Source organism: Gorilla gorilla, chromosome 15, assembly GCF_029281585.2.
Source record: "Gorilla gorilla gorilla isolate KB3781 chromosome 15, NHGRI_mGorGor1-v2.1_pri, whole genome shotgun sequence".
NCBI lineage: Eukaryota > Metazoa > Chordata > Mammalia > Primates > Hominidae > Gorilla > Gorilla gorilla.
Window position 1 is genome coordinate 88,392,769 of NC_073239.2, and position 25,259 is coordinate 88,418,027.

At 39.4% G+C, this 25,259-nt stretch overlaps 1 protein-coding gene across 34 annotated transcripts in view; it reads left to right on the plus strand.

Moving 5' to 3' along the window:
* The window catches only part of SIPA1L1 (signal induced proliferation associated 1 like 1), a 415,163-nt gene that overhangs the window by 188,872 nt on the left and 201,032 nt on the right, over window positions 1-25,259 (plus strand). For 27 of the 34 annotated variants that reach the window (XM_055362226.2, XM_055362236.2, XM_055362244.2 and 24 more), the window contains 2 exons: window positions 757-859; window positions 17,338-17,396. The gene's annotated coding sequence lies outside the window, so the exon portion shown is untranslated. Of the gene's footprint in view, window positions 1-755; window positions 860-16,725; window positions 16,768-17,337; window positions 17,397-25,259 lie in introns of those variants that run through there. The other 7 variants (XM_063697940.1, XM_063697944.1, XM_063697945.1 and 4 more) reach the window with 2 other exon arrangements.

Sequence of the window (25,259 nt, forward strand, 5' to 3'; positions counted from 1 at the left end):
TTGTAAAAAACTGGCGAACAGAAGTACCTGTTTTCTGGAGTTTTGTGAGTCCTTCTAGGAAATTCTCAAACTCAAGGAGGGGGTCATGGGAAACTCCCTTCCCACCTCCCACGCAATTTATTTTCTGTAGGTAAGAAATACCTGAGGCCTGGACTTGATGGTTAGCATCTGAAGTAGGAACAGCCTTGTGGGATCTAAGCTATGAGGACTAAACTCTGACCTTTTTGTCTCTTGCCCAAATTCCTACAGGGGTCTGGGGAGTCACTCTCTGTAAATCATAAAATCTCATCAACTGGGTTTTACTTAACCAGCCTGACTGGCATAACATCACATGACAGATAAAGGAGGAAATGGAAATATTTTACATTAAAATATGTTCTTTCACGAGGTCAGGAGATCGAGACCATCCTGGCTAACATGGTGAAACCCCGTCTCTATTAAAAATACAAAAATTAGCTGGGCGTGGTGCCACATGCCTGTAGTCCCAGCTACTCGAGAGGTTGAGGCAGGAGAATCGCTTGAACCCGGGAGGCGGAGGTTACAGTGAGCTGAGATCGCGCCACTGCACTCCAGCCTGGCGACAGAGCGAGACTCTGTCTCAAAAAAAAAAAAAAAAAAGTTCTTTACCATATTTTGACATGGCCCTGCAATGCCATCTTTTGTGTGTGGGGGGAAGCTGGGGTTGGGGGGGTTGGGAGGGGGGTGGGAATGTGCATCTATAAAGAATCTCTGTTAACTAGATGTTTCCCCTTCCAGGCCCTCCCTATCCTGAAGACATTAGCTGAGAGTCTGGCACCTTTTAAAGGTCTGATCATCAATTGTCCCTCTGGGCGGCCACCTATGAGACTTCATCTATATGGTAAGAACTTTTGTCTCCACAGCTCCTTATCTTAACTCAGACACTCCTTTCTGTTTATTCCAGTTCTTTAGATAGTAACTCCTTCAACCAATTGCCAATCAGATTTTGAATCCACCTGAGACCCACTTCCCCCAACCACCTCAAGTTGTCCCACCTTTCCAGATCGAACCAATGTATACCTCACATGTACTGATTGATGTCTTGTGTCTCCCTAAAACTAAGCTGAAACCCAACCACCTTGGGCACGTATTCTCAGGACCTTTTGAGACCGTGCCTCAGGATATGGTCACTCATGTTTGGTTCAGAATAAATCTTTTCAAGTATTTTACAGAGTTTGGCGTTCTTCATCAATAGCTAACTCCAGGTAGACAGTATCACCATAGAATTGAACTGTAAGACATCTGGTTGGTGTCTTGGTGTCTGCCAAGAATTGGACACTTGGTTGTTGTGGAACTCCCCATTCCCTATTTGATGATTTGATGTTGGAATTTGTTGGTGTGTGTAGAAGAAACATAGTGTTTCTTTTTACCTAGTGTATCAGTCAAGGTTCTCCAGAGTGTGTGTGTTTATAAATACAAATATATTTATATGTGTAAAGAGAGAGAGAGACAGACATACAGACATGGAAATAGATATTGACCGATTTTTGTTTTGTTTTGTTTTAGAGGCAGGGTCTCGCTCTGTTGCTTAGGTTTGTGTGCAGTGGTGCAGTCATAGCTCACTGTAACCTCAAATTAGTGGGCTTAAGGGATTCATTCTCCTACCTCAGCCTCCCAGGTAGCTGGGACTAAAGTCACGTGCCACCGTGCCTAGCTAATTTTTAAATTTTTCTATAGAAATGGGGTCTTGCTATATTGCCTAGGCTGGTCTCAAACACCCAAGCTCTAGTGATCCACCTAGGCTTCCCAAAGGACAGGGGTTACAGGAGTAAGCTACTGAGACTGGCCTGACTGATTTCAAGAAAGAAATTGGCGAGTAAGCCAATTAGGGATGACAGTTAGGGATGGCAAGTTAGAAATCTGTAGGTCAGGCTAGAAACTCACAGATAGATGTTGATGCTGCGGTCATGACGCAGAACTTCTTCCTTGGGAGTCCTCCGCTGTTGCTCTAAAGGCCTTTCATTACCGGTGGCGAATCCATATGGGTCTGCAGCAACCTCAATTCTTGCCTCCTCAGAAGAAAAAATTTGACCGAGGGGCATAAGGCAGAAGAAGAGACCGAGGCAAGTTTTAGAGCAGGAGTGAAAGTTTATTAAAAAGCTTTAGAGCAGGAACAAAAGGAAAGAAAGTACACTTGGAAGCGGTGCAGTATCTGCAAAGATACTGAGGGTGACTTGAAGGACAAGTGTGAGGTTTGACCTTTTGACTTGGGGTGTTATATGTTAGCATACTTCCAGGGTCTGGCATCCTTTCTCCCCTGATTCTTCCCTTGGAGTGGGTTGTCTGTGGTCTGTTAGTGCTTGGAGGGGAGCATGTGCAGTGTGTTTACTGGAGTTGTACATAACGCTTGCCTGAGGCATTCTTCCCTTACCAGCAGAATGTCCCTAGAAGGTCATACTCTGCCATTTTGCCTCTTAATGCACATGCTTGAGGTTATTCACCCACCCATTGAGAACTTATTAGGAAGCTGCTGATCACCAGTTTCAGGTGTTTCCTATCTATAGGGAGACTGCCTTTCCCTGGTGCTGCCTGCGACTTACTGTTATTTTAGTGAGGCGGTGTGACAACTGCCTGTCCACCACTTGATGGTTGCCTAACTTTCCTGGGAGTGTGGGGGCCCAGTCCTGCCCTATTTGTGTCTGACTAAGCTGCCCTCTCTGACACTCTGATGAGGCCCACCCACATTGTGGAGGATAATCTTCACTTAAAGCAATTGATGGTAGATGTTAGCCCCCTCTAAAGAATACCTTCTCAGCAACACCTAGATTCGTGTTCTATTAAATAACTGAGTACTATAGACTGTCCACGTTAACATATAAAACTAACCATCACACCTAGTGTGCTCTCAACCAGTGTAAAAGACACTGTGCGCTAAGGATTATATCAATAGATTTTAGACTATAGATGCTGATGTCATCAAACATCCAAATGAATGTTTGTGCTTCGAGTTCTCAAAAACATATCTGTTTTTAGTGACAGGAGAGCATGTATGGTGATGGAGAGTTCTGTGCATGTTTATCCTACTTGTCTGAAGAGGCCGTTCTCCCCCATTTTGAGTAGTTAAATATGAAAGTTATGATTTGAGCCTCTTTCCTTCATGCTTATGTTTAGTGAAAAGATCTGTATATTGGCTAAATTCCAAAAATTTCATAAAGAACCTGATTATTTAGAATTCAGGCCAAATACACAGTTGTTACTGTAGAGAGGAAAGCAAACATTGCTTTCTGATTTATTCAGAGTGCTCTGAAGGAGAGAATGGAGAATTCGTGTAGCAAAATTACAGCTTAATAAATTCAGTGACTGCTGAGCTGATACCCTTAGTACATACCCTTGAGAATGAAAACTAATGGTTTGCTGAAACATATCTCTAGTGTATTCTATAGCAATTCATTTTTTCTGTTAACCTGTATAATTGCTTCTTACATAAGTAAAGATGTCACCTCTACTTAAAATGAAAATCTCTTCTATGGGCTATGGAATTGCTCATTTTGAAATATTGCTGTTAGAAAGCAAACAATGAATTAGAGCTGAATCAGCTAGAACTGTCACTTGATGTCTCTATGTAACTTACCATCTGTTTTAAAGATTTTGTACATACTGTAACCCATATAATATGGTCCATAATATTCTAAATTCTGAACATTATTATATAATATTTCTTTTTTTTTGAGATGGAGTCTTACTCTGTCTCCCACGCTCTACTGCAGTGGCGTGATCTCAGCAACTTCCACCTCCTGGATTCAAGCCATTCTCCTGTCTCAGCCTCCCAAGTAGCTGCTACTACACACACATGCCACCAGGCCCAGCTAATTTTTTTGTTGTTGTTTAGTAGAGACGGGGTTTTGCCATGTTGGCCAGGCTGGTCTTGAGCTCCTGACCTCAAGTGATCTGCCTGCCTCAGCCTCCCAAAGTTCTGGGATTACAGGCGTGAGCCACCATGCCCGGCCTATTATATAGCATTTAAACTCAAGAAAAGTAGATAGTTATCTTTGATGCCAAATTGAACTGTTTACTTTATGATGTTTTCAAACTGTTCAAATGTGTTAACTTTAAGTGGTATAAAGAACCCTTTGCTTTAAGGGTGGTTACTAGGCTTCTAAGTGAACCTTACTCTAACTTGGATCAGGTCAGCTTGGCAATGGTGACACCAGTGCTGATTGAAATCAGAGGCATCATGGATAGAACTCTAAGTATTCTGCTCATGTGAGGTTGTTTTTGGTTTTGTTTTAAAATCCAGTTATATTGATTTGAAGAGTTTAATTATTTTGGTTGAAATTATGCTGTTCTTAAATACATACATATTTAAACAAATGGATACACTCTACTTGATCTGAGCCTAAGAGAAACAATCTCACCTGTCCCTGTAGCTGAGTAATAAAATAGCAGGATTTTTTATTAACCTTTTTTTCTGAGACAGGGTCTTGCTTTGTTACCCATGCAGGAGTGCAGTGACACCATCGTAGCTCACTGCAGCCTTGACCTTCTGGGCTCAGTGGTCCCACCTCAGCCTCCTGAGTAGCTGGGACTACTGGCATGTGTCACCATGCTTGGCTAATTTTTAAATTTTTTGTAGAGATGAGGTCTCCCTGTATTGCCCAGGCTGGGCTCAAGCAGTCTTCCTGCCTCAGCCTCCGAAATTGTTGGGATTATAAGTGTGAGACTAACTTTTTTTAAAAATGCCTTTTTTTTTTTGGCTGGGTGTGGTGGCTCACGCCTGTAATCCCAGCACTTTGGGAGGCTGAGGCAGGCGGATTGCTTGAGGTGAGGAGTTCGAGACCAGCCTGGCCAACATGGCAAAACCCCATCTCTACTAAAAATACAAAAGTTGGCCTGGTGTGGTGCGGGCGCCTGTAATCCCAGCTACTCAGGAGGTGGAGTCAGGAGAATTGCTTGAACCTGGTAAGCGGAGATTGCAGTGAGCCGAGGTCTCATCGTTGCACTCCAGCTGGGGCAACAGAACGAGACTTTGTCTCAAACAAACAAACAAACAAACAAAACAAAACTTTTTTTTTCTTTTAAAAAACCACAGTGTGAATGGTGCTTTCTCAAGAGTTTTAATTGAAGTTTGGGAATGTAAGTACCTTCTATAAATAAAAATGACATCTATGGTTTTGTTTTATTTCGTTTAATCTAGTGTGTGCCATGGACTCACTATCATTTTCAAAACTGGGGGATCACATTATTGTATCTTGGTGGACATAATTGTATATGTCTTGGAAACATCTAGAACACCTAGTACAAAACTTTTGGGAAGCTTTTAATGACTATTAAGTGATACTGGCCCAGTCTTCAGTAAGCTTGTAATGTAATTAAAAAATTTTTTTTTGGTTTATTACAAATTTCTTTCAGCATAGATACTGAGGGACATTGTCCCCTTGAGTTTTTTCACTTGATGCATTTAACATCATGGTTCACTGATTTTCCTGCAAACAAAACCACATTCTGTTTTCTTATTTTACTGTTGGAATTTGAGTTGTTTGCAGTTTTCTGTGGTTATAAACAATTATATGTGTCTCTGGGCGACACGTCTCTCAGTGAACATAAATTTAAGAGTGAAATTGCTGGATGGTAGGATATGCCGTACCATCTGCCTACCTAACATCTTGACTGCCTTTCAAAGTGATTGTACCAATATACATTCCCACCAGAGCATCTGAATGTTTCCATTGCCCCACAGCTTTGCCACATTCTTGACATTGTTTGACTTTTTAAATTTAGTCAAGCTAGTAGTGTGAAAGGTGCTTTTCATTTATATTTTCCTAATTACTAAGGAAGGAAACTGAGCATCATTTTTTTGTATTGAAGGACTTTTTGTATTTTGTAACTTTTATATATTTTTCTCTCAGATTGTTTATCTTATACATTTATAAGAGTTACATACTCTGGATACTTACATTTTGTTGATATGATTTTTAATTTGTGGCTTATCTTTTTATTTTCTTCATGGTATCCTTTAATGAACAGAAGTTTTTTATTTTAACATAGAATGAGGCCAGCTGCAGTGGCTGGACGGACACAGTGGCTCACACCTGTAATCCTTGCACTTTGGGAGTCTGAGGCGGGTGAATCGCTTGAGCTCAGGAGTTAGAGACCAGCCTGGGCAACATGGCAAAACCTCATTTTTACAAAAAATACAAAAATTAGCCAGGTTTGATGGCTCACACCTGTAGTTTCAGTTACTTGGGAGGCTGAGGTGGGAGGATTGCTTGAGCTTCGGAGGCGGAGGTTGTAGTGAGCCAAGATCATACCACTGCACTTCAGCCTAGGCAACAGAGGGAGACTGTCTCGCACACACACAAAAAAATTGTATTTTATTTTTTAAATGCAAGTCTTTAGTTAAGTTGGGATTTATTTTTATATAGAGAGTAGAACAGGAATCTAGTTTAATTTCCCTCCACATGCATAAACACATTTGCAAGTACCATTATTAAATAATTCAACCTTTCTCCATTAACCTGGAAGTCTTACTGTGTTATAATTAATAGTTGGTATGGCAGATCCCCTCATTACTGTTGTCTTCATGTGTAGTGTCTTGATTTTTCTTGGGCTTTTGATTTTTCATGTGAACTTCACATATAGTCAGCTTGTGAAGTTTTTTTCTTTTTCTTTACTTTTTGTTACTAGTATTGGCACCATTGATTGGAATTTGTCGAGTTTTTAAAATGTCCTGCTGGATGTAGTGGTTCACGCCTGTAATCCCAGCACTTTGGGAGGCTGAGGCTGGCAGATCACTTGAGCTCAGGAGTTCAGCACCAGCCTGGGCAACATGGCAAAACACTGTGTATTAGTCTGTTTTCATGCTGCTGATAAAGACATACCTAAGACTGGTAAGAAAAAGAGGTTTAATTGGACTTACAGTTCTACATGGCTTGGGAGGCCTCAGAATCATGACGGGAGGCAAAAGGCACTTCTTACATGGCGGTGGCAAGAGAAAATGAAGAAACAAAAGTGGAAACCCCTGATAAACCCATCAGATCTCTTGAGACTTACTCACTTTCACAACAATAGCATGGGAAAGACCAGCCCCCATGATTCAATTACCTTCCCCGGGATCCCTCCCACAACACGTGGAATTCTGAGAGATACAATTCAAGTTGAGATTTCAGTGGAGACACAGTCAAACCATATCACCCCATCCCTACAAAAAACTAGAAATATTACCCGGTTGTGTTGGCATACACCTGTAGTCCCAGCTACTTGGGAGGCTGTGGTGGGAGGATCACTTGAGCCCAGGAGGTTGATGCTGCAGTAGTGAGCTGTGATTGCACCACTGCACTTCAGCCTGGGCAACAGAGTGAGAACCTGCCTCAAACAAAAACAAAAACCCTCCTAATAAAATCCTATGGATGTAGATATATGTGTAGATGTATAACACACATGCATTTATATTCCCTAGCACTGCCCATTGACAGTGCCTGAAAGTATCCCCCAATAACAATGAACATATCTGGCACCCTAATCTTGATTTCTAAATACAATTCTCTAATAAAAGGAACCAGTATTCCTTGGAGAAATGAGACCAAAACACGTAGTTTCAGAAAATGAGGAAATGATTGCCAGATACAGCAGCTCATGCTTGTAATCCCAGCTACTTGGGAGGCTAAGGCTGGAAAATTGTTTGAGGCTGGGAGTTTGAGACCAGCCTGGGCAACATAGCAAAACCCTACCTCTAAACAAATAAATTAAAAAAAAAATAGCCAGACATGGTGTCACACACCTGTAATCCTAGCTACTCAGGAGACTGAGGCAGGATTATTGCTTGAGCCCAGGAGTTTGAGTGAGTTATGATCACACCACTGCACTCCAGCCTGGGTGACAGAGTAAGACCTAGTCTCTTACGGAAAAAAAAGATTGATTGATTGATTGATTATAATAGTGATTAATTATAGTAAACAATAATAGTAATGGATTATAACCCACTGAATAAATTGATGAATAACATAAATGTAAGAATGAATAAATGATTAGCTGGTTGTGGTGGCAGCACACAGCTATAGTCTTAGCAGCTGAGGACAGGAAGATTGCTTGAGCCCAGGAGATCGAGGCTGCAGTGAACTGTGATTGCACCACTGCACTCAAGCCTAGGTGACAGAGCAAGACCCTGTCTCAAAAAAATGAAAAAACAAATTTTTTTAAAATAGTGAAATGCATTAATTGAAAGCTTGATGAGGTACCAGATATTTATATAGTTTCAGATTACCTCCATATCAAATACTTACTAATTACAGAGGGGGAAAGAATAAATTACAGTGGTGGAAGCCTGGCAGATACCACCTTAATCAGTTCATCAAAATGAACATCATTGGTAAGAATACAAATCAAAATTGTTTGTCATTGATAGGATGCCATGAGAACACAGTATTCTTTCTGTGATATTCTTGCTAGTGTTTTTGCTTATTATTTATTTTTAAATAAATGTTATTTTGAAATATTATATACACACAGAGCACAGATCATAAGTGGATAAGTCAGTGAATTTCAAAAATTGGACTCATCTATGAAACCAGTCCCGAGGTCAAAAAAATGAAGTGTCACTCTAGAAGCCCCTGATGGGACTCCTGTGAGTTATAGCAGTGATTAGTTTTGCCTGGTGTTGAACTTCCTGTAAATGGAATTAGGTAGTGTATACTTTTGTATATGGCTTTTTTCTTTCAGCATTACATGCATGATAGTTCATGTTACAGGTAGCAATATTTCATTACTTTTATTGTTACACTATTCTGTTATATGGAACTCCTCAATTATTATTTTTCTTTCCTTATTATTATTTATTTTTGAGACAGGGCCTCACTCTGTCACCCAGGCTGGAGTGCAGTGATGTGATCTCAGCTCACTGCAGCCTCCATCTCCCAGGCTCAGGTGATCCTCCCACCTCAGCCCCCCGAATAGCTGAGACTACAGGAATGCACCACCATGTTTGGTTAATTTTTTAATTTTTTTGTACGGATGGGGTTTCGCCATGTTGGCCAGTCTGGTCTCGAACTCCTGGACTCATGCAGTCTGCCTGCCTCAGCCTCCCAAAGTGCTGGGATTACAGGTGTGAGCCAGTGTGCCCAGCCTAGCTTTTCTTTCTGCTGTGGATGTACACTGCGGTTGTTTTCAGTTTTGGGCTATTAGGAATTGCACTGCTATGAACATCCTTGTTTATGTTGTAGGGGAGAAAGATTTCTTTTCCTTTCCAATGGCTAGGTACATGGCTGACATCCTATCACAAAAGACAGATTAACAAGAGAGAAGCATACGAATTTATTAATATAAGTTTTACGTGACACAGGAGTCTTCAGGAATTAAGACCCAAAGAAGCAGGGACATCTCTGTATTTTTATGCTAAACTTGATGATGAGTGGACAGTTGTGCAGAAGTCTGATTGGGCAAAGGGAGTATGAGGCAGTGGTAATAAACTAGGCCTATTTGTTCAGCTGCTCCATGTCCCTGTGTCTTCAGAGATAAGGGCATTCCTTTCCGGCAGGTATAGGGAGGGTACCTGTGGAATGAAGGTCTTATGACCTGCTTCAGAGGAAGGCTAGAGAATTCTTTTATGGCCTACTTCATAGTAGAAGGACAGGAGAAGGTTGCTTCTGTGGTTTTCTCAAATGCTAAGATGCCATATTTTGAAGTAGCATGTGCTGAACCCCATTAGTGTCTTTTGCTACAAATATGTGTCCATTTATGCTGGCTGTCTACCTAGGTGTGAAATTGCTGAGTTATAGCATATGCCTGTGTTCAACTTTAATAGATGCTGCCAGTTTTCCAAAGGAGCCGTATCAGTTAACACTGCTACCAAAGGTGTAAGAGAGTCCCATTTGCTCCACATTCTTAGTGACATGGTTTTAATTTCAGCCATTCCAATGGGTAGGTAGTAGTACCACATTGTGATTTATTTATCATGACTAATGGGGTCAGTCATCTTTCACCTGACTGTTAACCCTTTATTTGGTTGTCATCTTTTGTGTGGTATCACCATTCATCTGCTTTTTAAGTCTGTCATCTGGGATCATTTTCCTGCTGTGCAAAAGTCATATAATTTAGTGTGTGTCTATTGATGGTAAAATCTTGGTTTTATTTGCCTGAAAATGTTTATTGTTCTAGAAGGAATTATCTCTAGCTATATAATTCTGGGTTGATAGTTCTCTCTCTTAGTTTATTGAAAATAATAGTTCTCTCTGTCTTGTGGCTTCCATTGCTGCTTTTGAGAAATAAGTCATCACCTTAATTGGGGTACATTTGTAGGTGATTTTCTTTTCTCTGCTGCTTTTAAGATTGTTTTTTATTTAGTGATCAGTATTTTTACTTTTATGTCTCTTGGTATTGATTTTTCACTTGCTTCTTGTTTGCTGGCCTTTCTGGATTCAAGGACTGGTGTGTCATTTATACCAGAGAGTCTCTCCATTATCTTCTTCTAGTACAGTGTGAGTATCCCTGATCTGAAATGCTTGGGACCAGAAATGTTTTGGATTTCAGGTTTTTTCAGATTTTGGAATATTTGTAGTATACTTTCTAGTTGAGCATCCCTATCTGAAAAACTGAAAACCTGAACTCCAGTGAGCATTTCCTTTGAGCATCATGTCAGCACTCAAAAAGTTTGAAGTTTTGGACCATTTCGGATTTCAGATTTTCCGATTTGGAATGCTCAAGTTGCACTCCTTTAAGGCAGATTTTAGGTCTATTCACTCTCTCATCTAAGCTTCTTAATTTCTCTCTCTTTTTTTTTTTTTTTTTTTTTGAGATGGAGTCTCCCTTTGTTGCCCAGGCTGGAGTGCAGTGGCACGATCTCGGCTCACTGCAACCTCTACCTCTCAGGTTCAAGTGATTCTCCTGCCTCAGCCTCCCGAGTAGTTGGGATTACAGGCTCCACCACCACGCCCAGCTAATTTTTGTATTTTTAGTTGAGATGAGATTTCACCATGTTGGCCAGGCTAGGTGATCCACCCGCCTTGGCCTCCCGAAGTGCTGCAATTACAGGTGTGAGCCACTGCACCCGGCCTTACTCTCTCTTTTAAGGTTTGCGTTTTTTTATTTGAGAAACATTCTGGGTAATTTTTCAAGGTCAGTCTTACAGTTTACTGATTCACTGTTCATCTGTGTCCATTCTGTGATTTATCCACCTAATGAATTTTTTTAAAGTTCAGTTATCACATTTTAAATTTCTCGACGGTTTGGTTCTCTCTCCATTCTGTTTGGTTATTTACAGTCCCTTATTTGCTCATATTTTCAAACTTCTCATTTATACATATATGCATATATGTTTTTTTTTAGGTATCACACTTTGTCAGCTTTAATATTTGGCATAGAGAGAAAAAGGCCTGAAACTAGATTTTAGATGAAAGTTATGACTCGGAATCCCTTGTCTATCCATATTTTTCTTTTTTTCGCTTTTTATTTTGACATAATCTCAGAGTTTTTAAAAAAAAGTTAGATATGTCAAGCAACTTCCATCTACCCTTTGCCCACCTTTCCCAAATGTTAATATCTTACATAACTGTAGTAAAATTATCTAAATCAGGTAATTAACCTTGATAGAATACTGCTAACTAATCTCTACACTGCATTTGTTTTTTGTCAACTCTTCCAATAATGTCTTTTGTTTGGACTGTGGTCCAATCCAGGATCAAACATTGCAGTTAGTTATGTTTCCTTATTTTCTTTAACCTGTGGTGTTTGTCAAATGGTGGTTTTTCTACTTCCATTATCCTTTTTGCATGTGTCCATTAAAATTTTCCTATAAGAAAGAGCTTGGCCTTCTCTTCCATGTACTTACACATTCAGTTATTTATTTTTTATCACTATGGACTTGTGGATGTTTGTTTTATCCTATGGGTTATAATCCTTTAAATTGTTCCAGATGTGGCCTCTTCAGTTTGGTTCCACTTTCCTTTTAAGAAGTCCCCAGCTTTTTTGAGCACTCCCTTACTTTTTGGCACCACAAGATATTTCAGGCTCACCTGGTATTTTCCCTGTCTCAGTTCAGCCAGACATCTCTCCAAGTAGTCCTGGTTCTTTTTATTGAAGGATGGTGTTTAGAAACCACCGTCTGGGTGCTAATTGTGCTATTAAGATGTCATTACCCTTAGGCTCTCTCAGAGGACAGAGCTGGGAAATGAATATATGTATGTATACACATATCTACATTTATCTGTTCCTGTCTGTCTGTTGAAATACATGTTAAAAACCATGATTTCATAGTGATACCGCTGATTCAAATCTAACACCATGAAATTCATTCTAGCCTTTCTCCTTTCTGTATTTGTTTTGTCTCTAGCCTCAGTGTCTATTATAGTCAAGATACTGGCTTCCACAGTGGTTAGTTCTTCTGCATTCCCTTCAGGGTGGTCATGTGGTTATGTTATGTATTCCTAATGCAGTTTAGTTGTTACTGTTTATGTTTCGCTTTAGGTTCCTCTTATATACTGGTTGATGTTAATTGTTTGCTTTTTTTATTTTGTGAAACATTACCATGGTTCTAAATGGCAAAACTATGCAAAAAGATATATTTTGCGACATGCCACTTCATTCTCATTCTCCATTCTCATTCCCCAGTTCCCACTCCCATGGTTCCATAATGCTTGTAAGATAAAATTCAAACTTCAGTGTGATTTACAAGTCCTTTCATCATCTCAGTTTTATTTATTTGTTTATTTTTAAATAGAGTTGAGGTCTCACTATGTTGCCAAGGCTGATCTCAAACTCCTAGGCTCAAGTAGCCTCCTGCCTTGGCCTCCCAAAGTGCTGGGATTATAAGCATGATCAGCTGCACCTGGCCACATCTCAGTTTTAGCTTGTCCTTGTACGTCACACTCTGGTTGTCTCAGATTTCTGATTATACCTCAGATATGACCGACTCATTCATGTCTCCATGCATACGTTCTCTCCCTCTGCCTAAAGTGATACTTCTATTCTCCTAACCTTGCCTATCTGTAATCATTCAAAACTTATTTCCATTCTTACCTCTATGGGAAGACTTCCTTTCCTTATTTTCTTTTCACTTGCCTTTTACTCTCCCTACATTTAATAATCTCGCTCTGTCACCCAGGCTGGAGTGAAGTGGCATGATCATGGCTCACTGCAGCCTCAACCTCCCGGGCTCAAGTGATCCTCTTACCTCAGCCTCCTGAGTAGCTGGGACTACTGGCTCACACCACCACGCCTGGCTAATTTTTGTATTTTTTGTAGAGATGGGGTTTTGCTATGTAGCCCAACTGACTTTTTTTTTTTTGAGTCAGAGTCTCACTCTTGACTAGTCTGGAGTGCAGTGGTGCGATCTCGGCTCACTGCAAGCCCCACCTCCTGGGTTCAAGCAATTCTCCTGCCTCAGCCCCCTGAGTAGCTGGGACTACAGGTGCCTGCCACCATACCCGGCTAATTTTTGTGTGTTTTTAATAGAGACAGGGTTTCACTGTGTTAGCCAGGATGGTCTCCATCTCCTGACCTCGTGATCCACCTGCCTCGGCCTCCCAAAGTGCTGGGATTACGGGCGTCAGCCACTGCGCCCGGCCTGTAGTGACTAGATTTCAATTATTTTCACCTTCTTTTCTTTATTTCTTCTCTTTTCATTTCACTAATGACATAAGCCCATACAATAGAACGTAAATCCTCATAATGTGAAAACATGTCAGCTTTGAAAGTCAAGACTGTATCATTGCCACGTTTGCTACTTCACTTGAAAAGTTGAAACTTCCTGTCTATTTAATCTGTTAGATTGGAAGAAATTGTTGTACCGGAAATAAATCCCTTCATCAGTCTTTTAAGAGCCTTAGTAAGCTTTTAAATTGTCGTTATTTTTAATGTCCAAAAGGCAAGTTCAGTGACCTTCCAAATTGTGTTTCTAAGCTGTTTGTGTTACTTTTTAAATTCTGTATTGCTTACTTAGCAGATTATGTTAAAATGCAGGGACTTATTTCTACCAGTCTCTTCACCCATCTGTTACTTTCCTTCCTCCCTCTGTATTGCGTTTACCTCCTGCCACTCCTGTGTATGCTATCTAATCATAGCTCGTTCTCAAGTCCTACATGAAACTTGGAAGAGGAGTTTAGTTGCAATGCAGACATCACACTGTAGACGTGGAGAGCTTCAGGAACTTGCTTTGTGAGGGCACAAGGCTTGCAGTCCATCAGTGTTTGAATCTGGGTATTGCACGCTATGAGAAAGCATCCACTTAGTAATGTGTCCCGTATTGTTTATTTATAATAATTACTGAAATGTTTTACTTTTTTTATTCAGAATGAAGACAAGTACATCATAAATTTATACCTTAATGAATTTTTCCAAATTGAACATAGTCGTGAAACTACCACTCAAATCAGGGAATCTAATATTATTAGCCCACCAAATTTCCCCCCTTTTCCTTCTCCCAGTCTGTATTTTCCCCTACATCCTACACTCAGTGGAAACTATTATTCTGACTTACATAGTTTTACCTATTACTGAACTTTATAAAACAGAATCATACAGTATATTCTTTCATGTGTCTGGCTTCTTTGTCTCAACATTATGTTTGTGAGATTTATCAGTGTTCTTTTATTAGTTATGGTTCATTTATATTCATTGCTGTGTAGCAGGCGAAACTAAGGCTGGTGGACTGGCTGTTTTTGTAAATAAAGTTTTATTGGAACACAGCCAAGCCCGTATTGTCTGTGGCTGCTTTTGTACTCCAAAGGCAGGTTTGAGCAGATGTGACAGGGACAGAGATTTTATGGCCTGCAAAGCCTGAAATATTTACTATTTGGCCCTTTACAGGAAAAAAAAAAATCCTGATTCCTGCTCTATAGTATTCCATTATATGAATATTCCACAATTTGTTACTGGGTTTCGGCTATTACAGCTAACACTTATTGGAAAATTATTGTATGGGATTTATGTTTGCACATTCCCAGGAGGCATTTACCTTGGAGTGGAATTGCTAGGTTGCAGGGTATGTTTATGTTCTGCTTTATTGGATGCTGCCAAACAGCTTTACGGTTTGTATTCCCATCAGCATTGTGTGAGAGTTGAATTGCTGCACATCCTAAGTCTTGGTGTTGTCAGATTTTAAAATTTCAGCCATTTTCATCATTATGTAATTTTATTTCATTGTAGTTTTAATTTGTATTTCCATGGTGATGCATGAAGTTGAACACCTTTTTATATGCTTGTTAGCCATTTTTATATTCTGTTTGGGTGGCTTGTCTTTTTCTTCTCCCCCTAGAGACAGAATCTTGCTCTGGTTGGGATGTGGTGGTGCAATTAGAGCTCACTGCAGCCTCGAACTCCTGGGGACAAGCGATCCACCTGCTTCAGCCTCCCAAATAGCTGGGACTATAGGCGCACACCACCATGCCTAGCTAATTTTTAATGTTTATTTATTTTTATTTTTTAAACCAAGGAAGATGTTGAATTTTCTTTATTTTTTAATTTTTTTGTAGTGACAAGGTCTTGCTATGTTGCCCAGGCTGTTCTCAAACTCCTGGGCTCAAGCAATCCTCCTGCTTCAGCCTCCCAAAATGCTGGGATTACAGACATGAGCTACTCTGCACAGCCCTCTTATTAATTTGTAAGGAGTTCTTTATATGTTCTGAATCAGTCCTTTGGTAGATATATGTATTGCAAATATTTCCTTCTGTTTTGAGGCTTCCACTTTTCTTCTTTTAATGCTTTAAAAAAATTTTTTAAAGCTTATTAACTATAATGAATACAGCAACATGGCTGAATCTCACACACACTGAGGCAAGTGAAGTTAGACACTGTATTTGTGGATAGATGGACAGTGATCCTCCGCCTTGTCATCATACTACCTGGAAACTTCATTGTCTTAAAGCTTAGTTAGACTTTTATGTTTTTCAGTCCCTCTTAATTGAAAGTGTGGTTTGTTATATAGTTATGTGGCCTGAGGTTTGGATAAGGACAGAGTTCTTATCTTACCTTTTTTTTTTTTTTTGAGACCGAGTCTCGCTCTATCGTCCAGGCTGGAGGAGTGCAGCAGCACAATCTCAGCTCACTGCAACCTCCGCCTCCCAGGTTCAAGCGATTTTCATGCCTCGGCCCCCAGAGTAGTTGGGATTACAGGCGTGAGCCCTTGTACCGGCTATTATCTTTCCCTTTTGAATATTAAAAGCAATTCCAGCGTCTTAAGAATCTCAAGTTCTGTGGGTGTGTTTGTTCAGCACTCCATAGTGTGCTGAATATTCATAGATTTTACTAAGTAAGATGATGCAGTATCAGATATTGGAATCATATTTTTGTATTTTTTTCTCCTGAGAACTGTCTCCTCAGATCTTCAAGTTAAGGAATTTAGAAATCGAAGCTTATTTATCTAGCTTTAAATTGCATTGGGTTGAACAGGCTAGTTGTGTCTTGTAGTGAGTAGACTACATGATTTTTGAGGTCTGTTTAATAATTCTATTTTTCAGCTGGGCGCAGTGTCTCATGTCTGTAATCCCAGCACTTTGGGAGGCCGAGGCAGGTGGATTACCTGAGGTCAGGGGTTCGAGACCTGTCTGGGCAATATGGTGAAACCTTGTCTCTACTAAAAATACAAAAATTAGCTGGGCGTGATGGTGCGCGCCTCTAGTTCCAGCTACTTGGGAGGCTGGGCAGGAGAATTGCTTGAACCTGGGAGGCAGAGGTTGTAGTGAGCCAAGATTGTGCCACTGCACTGTAGCCTGGGTGACAGAATGATACTCCATCTCAAAAAGAGAAAAATAATAATTCTATTTTTTCCCCTTTTTGTTTCAGCTTTATAAATAGCAGTCCAGGGCAACAGTACTTGATAAAAAGGTATTTTGTTTGTTTTGGTTTGTTATGGTCAGCTGTACAAAGATGCATGTGACCTTAAAAATATTTAGAAATATTATAATACTACAGACAGGCCGGGCGCGGTGGCTCATGCCTGTAATCCCAGCACTTTGGGAGGCTGAGGCGGGCATATCACCTGAGGTCAGGAGTTCGAGACCAGCCTGACCAACATGGAGAAACCTCGTCTCTACTAAAAATACAAAATTAGCCGGGTGTGGTGGCACACGCCTGTAATCTCAGCTACTAGGGAGGTTGAGGCAGGAGAATCCTTGAACCTGGGAGGCGGAGGTTGTGGTGAGCCGAGATCGCACCATTGACCTCTAGCCTGGGCAACAAGAGTGAAACTCCATCTTAAAAAAAAAAAAAGAAAGAAATATGATAATACTAGAGACATTTTTCTCTAATGTCTAATTTAAAAGCCACTGTTTACCTTAGAAAGGCTGGTTTGCCTCTTCTAGAACAAAGATAAGACCTGTGAAAGTTATATAGCTATTGTATTTTAGTGAAATTTATTGTGCACTTAACCAGGTTTTTTTTCTAATTTTATTTCAGGTTATACCTTGTTGGTGTGGATGTTGTCTAAATTTCGGTAGCCATGGCACAAGAATATAGTAAGTACTATGCCGTACTTCCTATGACCTACCTGCTTTACAAAGTGTTGATTTTCTGTGTTTAAATTTCTGATTAGAGAAATGAAAACATAGAAACAAAATTTTAAAAAATCTACTTTTCTCAAAGAGATGAAGTCGTTTGTTATCTGCTTTTTGAATCTATAGCTTTATATACAAATACAGTGTAATAGTGATTTATTTCCTATTCTGATACAGTATTGCTCAGGCTATTCCCTGTAAATAGTACTGACTGAACATTAGGGTTGGATCCATATCATGCATCCCATCTATTCCTCATGTTATGGGGTTGAAGAACTGACTGCAGCTCGCCCTGATTAGGAGCAATCTCATTTCTGCCTTGTCCATGATTGACTCATGAACTCTGGCTACATCAGTGAGTGCTGAGTGTTACCTGGTCAGGGGGATGGTTTCAGAGATGGTCCTGTAATCCTTTTCTACCCAGCGTGGCTCCAATGTGGGTTTGCCTGGAGCTTCTGGCAGAAGGCTTCTCATGGTTAGGACAGAGCTGCGTCTTACTTCTGGATGTTGTCGTGCGCTGGTGTGAGGTCTGGTGTAGCTGCAGCGTTGTGGCTTCCGGACTGAGTGAGAAGCCACACAGGGTGGAGGACGGAGTCCAGAATCACAAGGAAACCAGCCCTGAAGCTTGCCCTTTCTCTGACGTCCAAGCATTTGAGCCAATACATTTCCTTTTTATTTAAGCCAGTTTGAGTTAGGAGCCAAAACAGCCTAAGTGATTCACTTAGTCTCCATTTTATTTTTAGTAATCCATTAGTTTCTCCCTGGGGAAATGTAGGAGTAATTGCAAAGCAAGGCAAAATAATACCATTAAATTAAACTGGCAGAGTGTGTTGGTGTTGACTGGCATACTCTTCACTCTTAACAGTTAGCAGGTAGTGATTTAGTATTCAAAGACATGAGAATACAATATATCACTTTCAGATTCTACCCCACCCCCACACCCCCAGAAGGTTTTGCGTCCTGATCAACCAACTTGTGCTGTGAATGCTAAAAAGGGTCTTGGATACTGGCAAAATCATCCCTTTGCATAGGTAGGTGCATATTTGGCAGTGCAGACTTGTTCTTTGTGTTTTCTTAGAACAGTCTATACCCTTCTAATTCCTTGTTTTTGTTCTTGAAAAATTAGAAGGAATATTTCAAATATAAAAAGCATATAAGGCATAACACAAATATCCTTACCCCAGCTCCTTTTTGATTAGCAGAAAAACAAAATCCATGTTGCCTCTCCTGAACACTCTATAGAGAAATCGAATGTTTACCAATTCCATTGAACATTAAAAAACCCAGGATATTTCTCTCTAACAGCAGTTCCCTTTCTTTATCCCCAAGAAGCCACTATCCTGGTTTTGGTCTTTATTATTCCCATGCAGAACTATGCTCTTCCCACATAGTGTATTGTATGATTTTTGGATGCTTTTTAACTTTGAGTAAATGTGGATGCTATGTGCATTTATTACTCAAAATCATAAGGGAGTTTAGAATAAATTGAGGATCACTGAAAGAAGCTATAAATCTGTTCTTAGGTACTTGTGAAAAGATCTATTATTAGGTATCCTAGTGATCTGTGATAGAATGTTTTAGATTTTGAATGGTCGATGAGTTTGAACCAACATGCTGATAGCTTTCTGTCTTATCTACTAATACGAAGCACTTTTCTCTGGTAATTGGCCTACCATTGAGTTCACTCTCTGTATCTACTTCTACACTCCTGTGCAGGTGTGGAATGTGCAGGATACTTATAGATCAATTGTGTCATTAATGAGGTTTTCAGAGTGTGTTGGTTGCTGTTTCATTTAATAGCTCTATTCATTCTGTAGTCCAAATGATGCTTCTGGCATCATTTTTCTGCATTGTGAGAATTCGCCATTATGCCTACAAAATTTACTTCTTTTTTTTTTTTTTTCTTCTAAATTTGTCAGTTTGTCACTATGTTACTTTGTACTGGTAGCAGTAGTACAGAAGAGGGATCTACTCCTAAGAACTGGCTGTCAGGTTGCACCTCGAAATAGTACTGTGTATCAGTCATCTGGGAGCCTCCTTGGAAATCTTTGTTGTGCCTTTATGTCCCTTGTGACCCAATATTGGGTCTTAGGGATCATTTTGTATCTTGTTCTTGTGTGAAATGTATCTTTTTTTGTTTGCTTTTGCTTTTGTTTTTGTTGTTTTGTTTTTTGAGACAGGGTCTCACGCTGTTGCCCAGGCGGGAGTACAGTGGTGCAATCTCAGCTCATTGCAGCCTCGACCTCCCAGGCTCAAGTGATCCTCCCACCTCAGCCTCCCAATTCACTGGGAATACAGGCGTGATGAACCACCAAGTTTGGGTAATTTTTTGTATTTTTTGTCCGCCTCAGCCTTCAAGAGTGCTAGAATTACAAATGTGAGCCACCATGCCTGGCCTGAAATGAATCTTAAGTCATTTAAATTTTGCATTCAAAAAACTAATTCCCTTACTACTGGGGGAGTCCTGTTACCCTTTGCTCTTGCTTGGAATGTTGCCTCCATGAAACTAAATAGTCAGTTCCATTCAAAAATCATTAATCCTTTCAGCTTGAGAACCTAATTACTGATAAAGTAGCAGAGAAAAATTTACAACAATATAATTTCTGTTTTTTTTTTCTGGGTGCCATTTTTACTTAAATGTTTAACATTTGAAAAAAAGTGAACTCAAAAGATTTTTTTCCCCTTTAATTTATACATATTATATCCATGTTACAGGAAGGAAAACATTAACATCTTTTGTTGAAATTGTTTGAAGATCTTACACTTTGTGAATGCATTTGTTGTTGTGTAATATGTTTTGTGTGCATTTTCTTTTTTAAAAAATCTGCGTGTTATAGTTGGGTTTTAAGGGGAAAAGCCTATTGAAAATTTTCTTTGAAAAATCAATTCAGTGAACTGATATTACTCTTTTTTGTTTGTTTCTTGTGGGATGGAGTCTTCTTCTTTCTTATATATGAAAGGACTTGTATATATATTAAAGGCATACAAAAGGACTTGTATAAATATGGAAAGTGGTACAAAAACTTGGCTTGTTTTTGTACCGCCAGATGAAATGCTGCCTTTGTGGGGAACGGCCCCCTGGGCTGAGGGAGCTTCTAGACACTGACTCAGATCTGTAATTAGGTCTTGCTCTCCGCACCCTTGTTGACTTGAAAGCACTGGCCATAGACCATTTAGTCTGGAAAAGCAATACTACATGAATCATCTAAATTGGCACAAATTATCCAGAATGCTACTAAATGTTTTCTACTCTTTTGTAATTGAGAGAATTAGAAAAGGAGACTTGTTCTTTAAAAGTATTATAGAGGGTACATATACATTGATGAAAGTAAAATTTTTTCCCTGGATAGAATGAAAAGCAGTGGAATATTTGACATTTGTAAGCAGTTCTGATCTCATGGGTCAGTTTTAGGAGATTCCTCCATGCTTCCCATACTATTTTCCTTTGTGAGAAGGTAGGAAGTGTGGCCTGTCTTCCAGCTCCCGTTTATTTCTCCACTCAGACCTTTTAGACCTGTCTTGCCATCTGTAGCCTCTGCTTAACCTCTACAGGGTGGTGGAGGCAGGGGAAATCCTGGAAACGTATATTGTATCTGTTTTGCGTCCTCCTAACTAGTCTCACAAATCAGTATCTCAGTATTTAGAATGGAAATATGATAATCCTCTCTTCCCTTTCTGAAAATGTTGGGTCGTCTACTTATTGAGACCTGTTAGGTACCTGGCAATGAAGTGGGTGAAAGTCATTTTTTTGGTGTGTTTGCTAATTAGTAAGTTGACAGTGTTTCAATTTATTTTTAAAAAATCAAATCAAAAGTTTTCTTACTTTGTCTCAATTTACTTTATAACAAGACTTTAATTATATTCTAAAGTTGAAGGCATTTATAAGTCACTTAGGAATAGACATAAAATGAAGACTTTTCCTAGAGTACCCTTTTTCATTTTTTTCTGAGAATTTATTAGGAGTCTTTACAAGCACTTCTCTCCCAGCACTGTGTCTGCTCTAAAAAGGACAAGCAGATTTATTCATTCAGCAGCAAAAAGGCCAAATTTTCAACTTGTAATGTGAGTTGGCTTTTTAATATGTGAATAAACCCTTATTTTCATGTTGGAATATATGTGAGCAGGCATCTCAGAGGAATGCGTCTTTGGCAGTAAGTAGAAGAAAGCCACAGCTCACTGTGTAATTTTGTGTTGTGAAGGCATAACTGCCATTTTGTGTCTGCGGTTGTACATGCACATGCTTGTGATTCAGGTTGTCTTTGTTAGTATAGGGCATTGCTATTTGTCAGACCTTGCCACTTTCATTTTGGAGTTGTTGAAAATCACATATTCAAATTATAAAATTGTTAGAACATATGCTAAGTTAAATTGAAAGACTTTAGAGTGAGTTTCTAAAAAACTGATTGGTAAAATATTTCATCAGTCAGTACCCTTGATAAAATTCCTCATTAGGTGGGTAGGTGAATATTTTTTCCCTAATATAAATTACAAAAACCTTCATTTAGGCTGTGTTTACAAAGAGTGCCAGTTTGGCTGAGTGCTGTGACTCATGCCTGTAATCCCAGTACTTTGGGAGGCCAAGGTGGGAGGATTGCCTGGAGGCCAGGAGTTTGAGACCAGCCTGGGCAATATAGTGAGACCCCGTCTCTACAAAAAATAAAAATAAGAAAAGAGTGCTAGTTCACTAAGAATTGTGATCCTGTTTGTCACAGAACTTGCTTAGTACCCAGTTAACCTTTCACTTAATCTGTTTTGGCAATTGTAAGCCAAGAGACCATGCCTTAGTACCAAAAACAAATCACCCAACCTCATTACCCTTGGTTTGCATTTGTATAAATAATTGGGTCATTAGCCAATATGTAAATGGAGGGGCATGAAAGGTTGACCTTAGTGGGAATTTAACAATACTCTATGGCTTCTAGATTAACTTGTGTAAATTATTTATTCATGGCAGCAAATATCTTTTGTTTGTGGGTGCAGTGCTGTAAGACCTCAGTCAAGACTTCTAGAGTTCTTAATGGGCAGGAAAATATCTAAAGGAGTTTTATGCGTGATTATATCTTATTCCATCTAGTAACAGATGCTTTCCCAATTTTGTGAATGAATGGTAATCCCTGATGAAAGCTTCCCAATCTCATTTTTTAAAAAAATTTCCTTCACAAACCAATTGTATAAAATTAGTCTGGCCTATGGAGTTAGGTGCCCCCGTTGTAAAATGGAAAGCTTTACTAAACAGTGTGTTCAGAGAGACCATCTGTCTCTATTTCTATCTGAATATTTGTCTCCCTCCCTAAATTTGATGGTATCCCCATTGTATTACTATGCAGTGGCCTCAATTTAAAGATAGAGAAGCCAATGTACATTCATCTGTTCTGCATGTGTATAGAGTCTGTTGATCGTAAAGATTTAGGCCAAGATCCTGCATTCATTGTTACTATAATTTGATCCTTTAGTTGTATTTTGATGATCACTTGGAATAACATTCAGTTGTATTCGTTCAGAGCATCAAGGAAAATCTCATTTAATACACTATTCTCAACAAATGTTAAAACTAACTTACAAAAATAATACATACTGGTAAAAAAGTAGAAAATGCAGGTAAACATAAAGACAAAAATGAAAACCATCTATAATTTTACCATCCAGAAGTGACCATTACTAACATAGGCTAATAATAGGTTCTCACAGAACACAGAGCACACCATTCAGAAGGGGCAGGGGGACCCTATGCCAACAATTAATAAGGGACTGGCTGGAGATGATGACAGCTAGAAACTCTTAAATACCTATGTATGGTGTGTGTTAGACTTAGTGTCTTCTAAACTGGAAGTATTTATTTTATTTAAGATAAAAGAAAGCACCTCTTGAAGGAGTAACTGCCCTATTCTGGTTGACTTTTGTTTCCATTGATTTTTTAGGAAGTGTTTTTCTTATGCAGGGCATGTTTCTCTATGTAAGCATGAATTTTCCTCTTGATTCTTAAGTGAAGGGATAATATAAAATGAGCTGCTATATAGAAAGAGTAGAATAATAACATACTTTTAAAAGGAATGCCTTCTGCTCCTCTGATAGAAAGATAGGAAAGTCAAGTCACCAGAAGCAGCATGTGGTTATTATCAAGGGATAACTGAATGTCAGAATCCCTCCTAGGTTTTTTTTTTTTTTTTTCCTTTTTCTTTTCTTTTGAGACAGAGTCTCGTTCTGTCACCTAGGCTGGTGTGTACTGGCACAGTCTCAGCTCACTGCAACCTCCGCCTCCCAGGTTCAAGCAGTTCTCCTGCCTCAGCCTCCCGAGTAGCTGGGATGACAGGCATGCACCACCACACCCAGCTAATTTTTTTTTTTTAGTAGACAAGGGGTTTCACCATGTTGACCAGGCTGTTTTCAAACTCCTGGCCTCAAGTGACCTGCCCATCTGGGCCTCGCAAAATGCGCGGATTACAGGCATGGGCCACTGCACCTGGTCCCTCCTAGATTTTTAAAAATGGTTTTTAACATAGTGTATCTGTCCCCCGCTACATCTTATCTGATGTCCCTCTTCTTCTGTCTGTTGCCTTGCCATCCTACGGCAGCTTCACATAACTTAACAATGCTACATTGTAAAATCTAAGGAATTCTGTGCTAAGATCTCTGATTATTCCACTAACATTCTCTCATCCTTCAATTTACAATAGCTTTCAAAAAAAAAAAAAAAGAGTCTGGCTTTCAAATCATTACACTACAAAGGTTTATGTAAGCAACAGTCATCTCCCTGGATATGAAAGTAGTTGTCCTTTGTGCTGTTTTGATGGCTTCTGAGTGCTTGTTTGTTGGTTTCCTTCTCTGATGCTCAGGATAACTTAGTATGCCACAACCCTCTTAACTTCCAATGGGCTTCTTTTAAGTGTCTATGCTTAACAGAAGCTTTCTCTATGAGCAATAATGTACTTCAACCAGTTGGTCAGTGATGGTCCCCACAGTTTGTTGTCTTGAAGCCATTGTGGTATAAACAGAGCAAATGATGAGAGCTTTGTCCTCTGCCCTCTCTTCCAAGTAAAGAGTGTAAAAGTTGTTTTAAAGGAAGTCTGCATTTTGTGGTATCATTCAGTTTTGGAACAGTGTCTATTTAGATTTTAGCTTGGAATTCTTTTGGAAACTCCACCCCTGGAAGAAAATGATTTTAAAAAGAATGTGTTTCAGCAGCTGTTAATGTCAGCAGCAAGAACATAGCACTGTCTTGGAAGATCTTTTGGTTATACAACAGTAGCTTGCTGGATTTCACTTCTGCAGTTGCAGTCCCTTCCATTGAGAGACTGATTTAAATTAGGCGAATATTGCCAGGTTTTAAATTATAATGTTGTATTGTTGGAAAATGCTCAAATGTTGATTCTCTGGTGTTATAATGTGTTTTTTAATTTTAAGCATCACATTGAGATTTTAGCATTTAAATACCTGAAGGAAGCGACACGCAAATTTTAACTTGTTAAAAAATATTACTAAGTAGCAGTTGTTTCTTTCTTGCCTGTTTTTCTTTTATGGGATATTTAGATTTTTTATGGTCATATGCAGTAGTTCTGAACTCTTGTCTTCTTATGCACAATGTTAGGGTTCTGCATGGGTTGGTTTTCTTGCACAGCTCTCATTAGATTTATTTCAGTTACCTATTCACAGCCCTAATGGTAGTGACATCCCTGTTTATTTACTTCTTGGATTCTTACCAAGTTACAACATGATCTCTTTATCCTTGGGCTACTGATTCTATTAAGTTTACTATTTCTTTTATTTATTTACTTATTTTTTTGAGACAGAGTCTAGCTCTGTTGCCCGGAGTGCAGTGGCGCGATC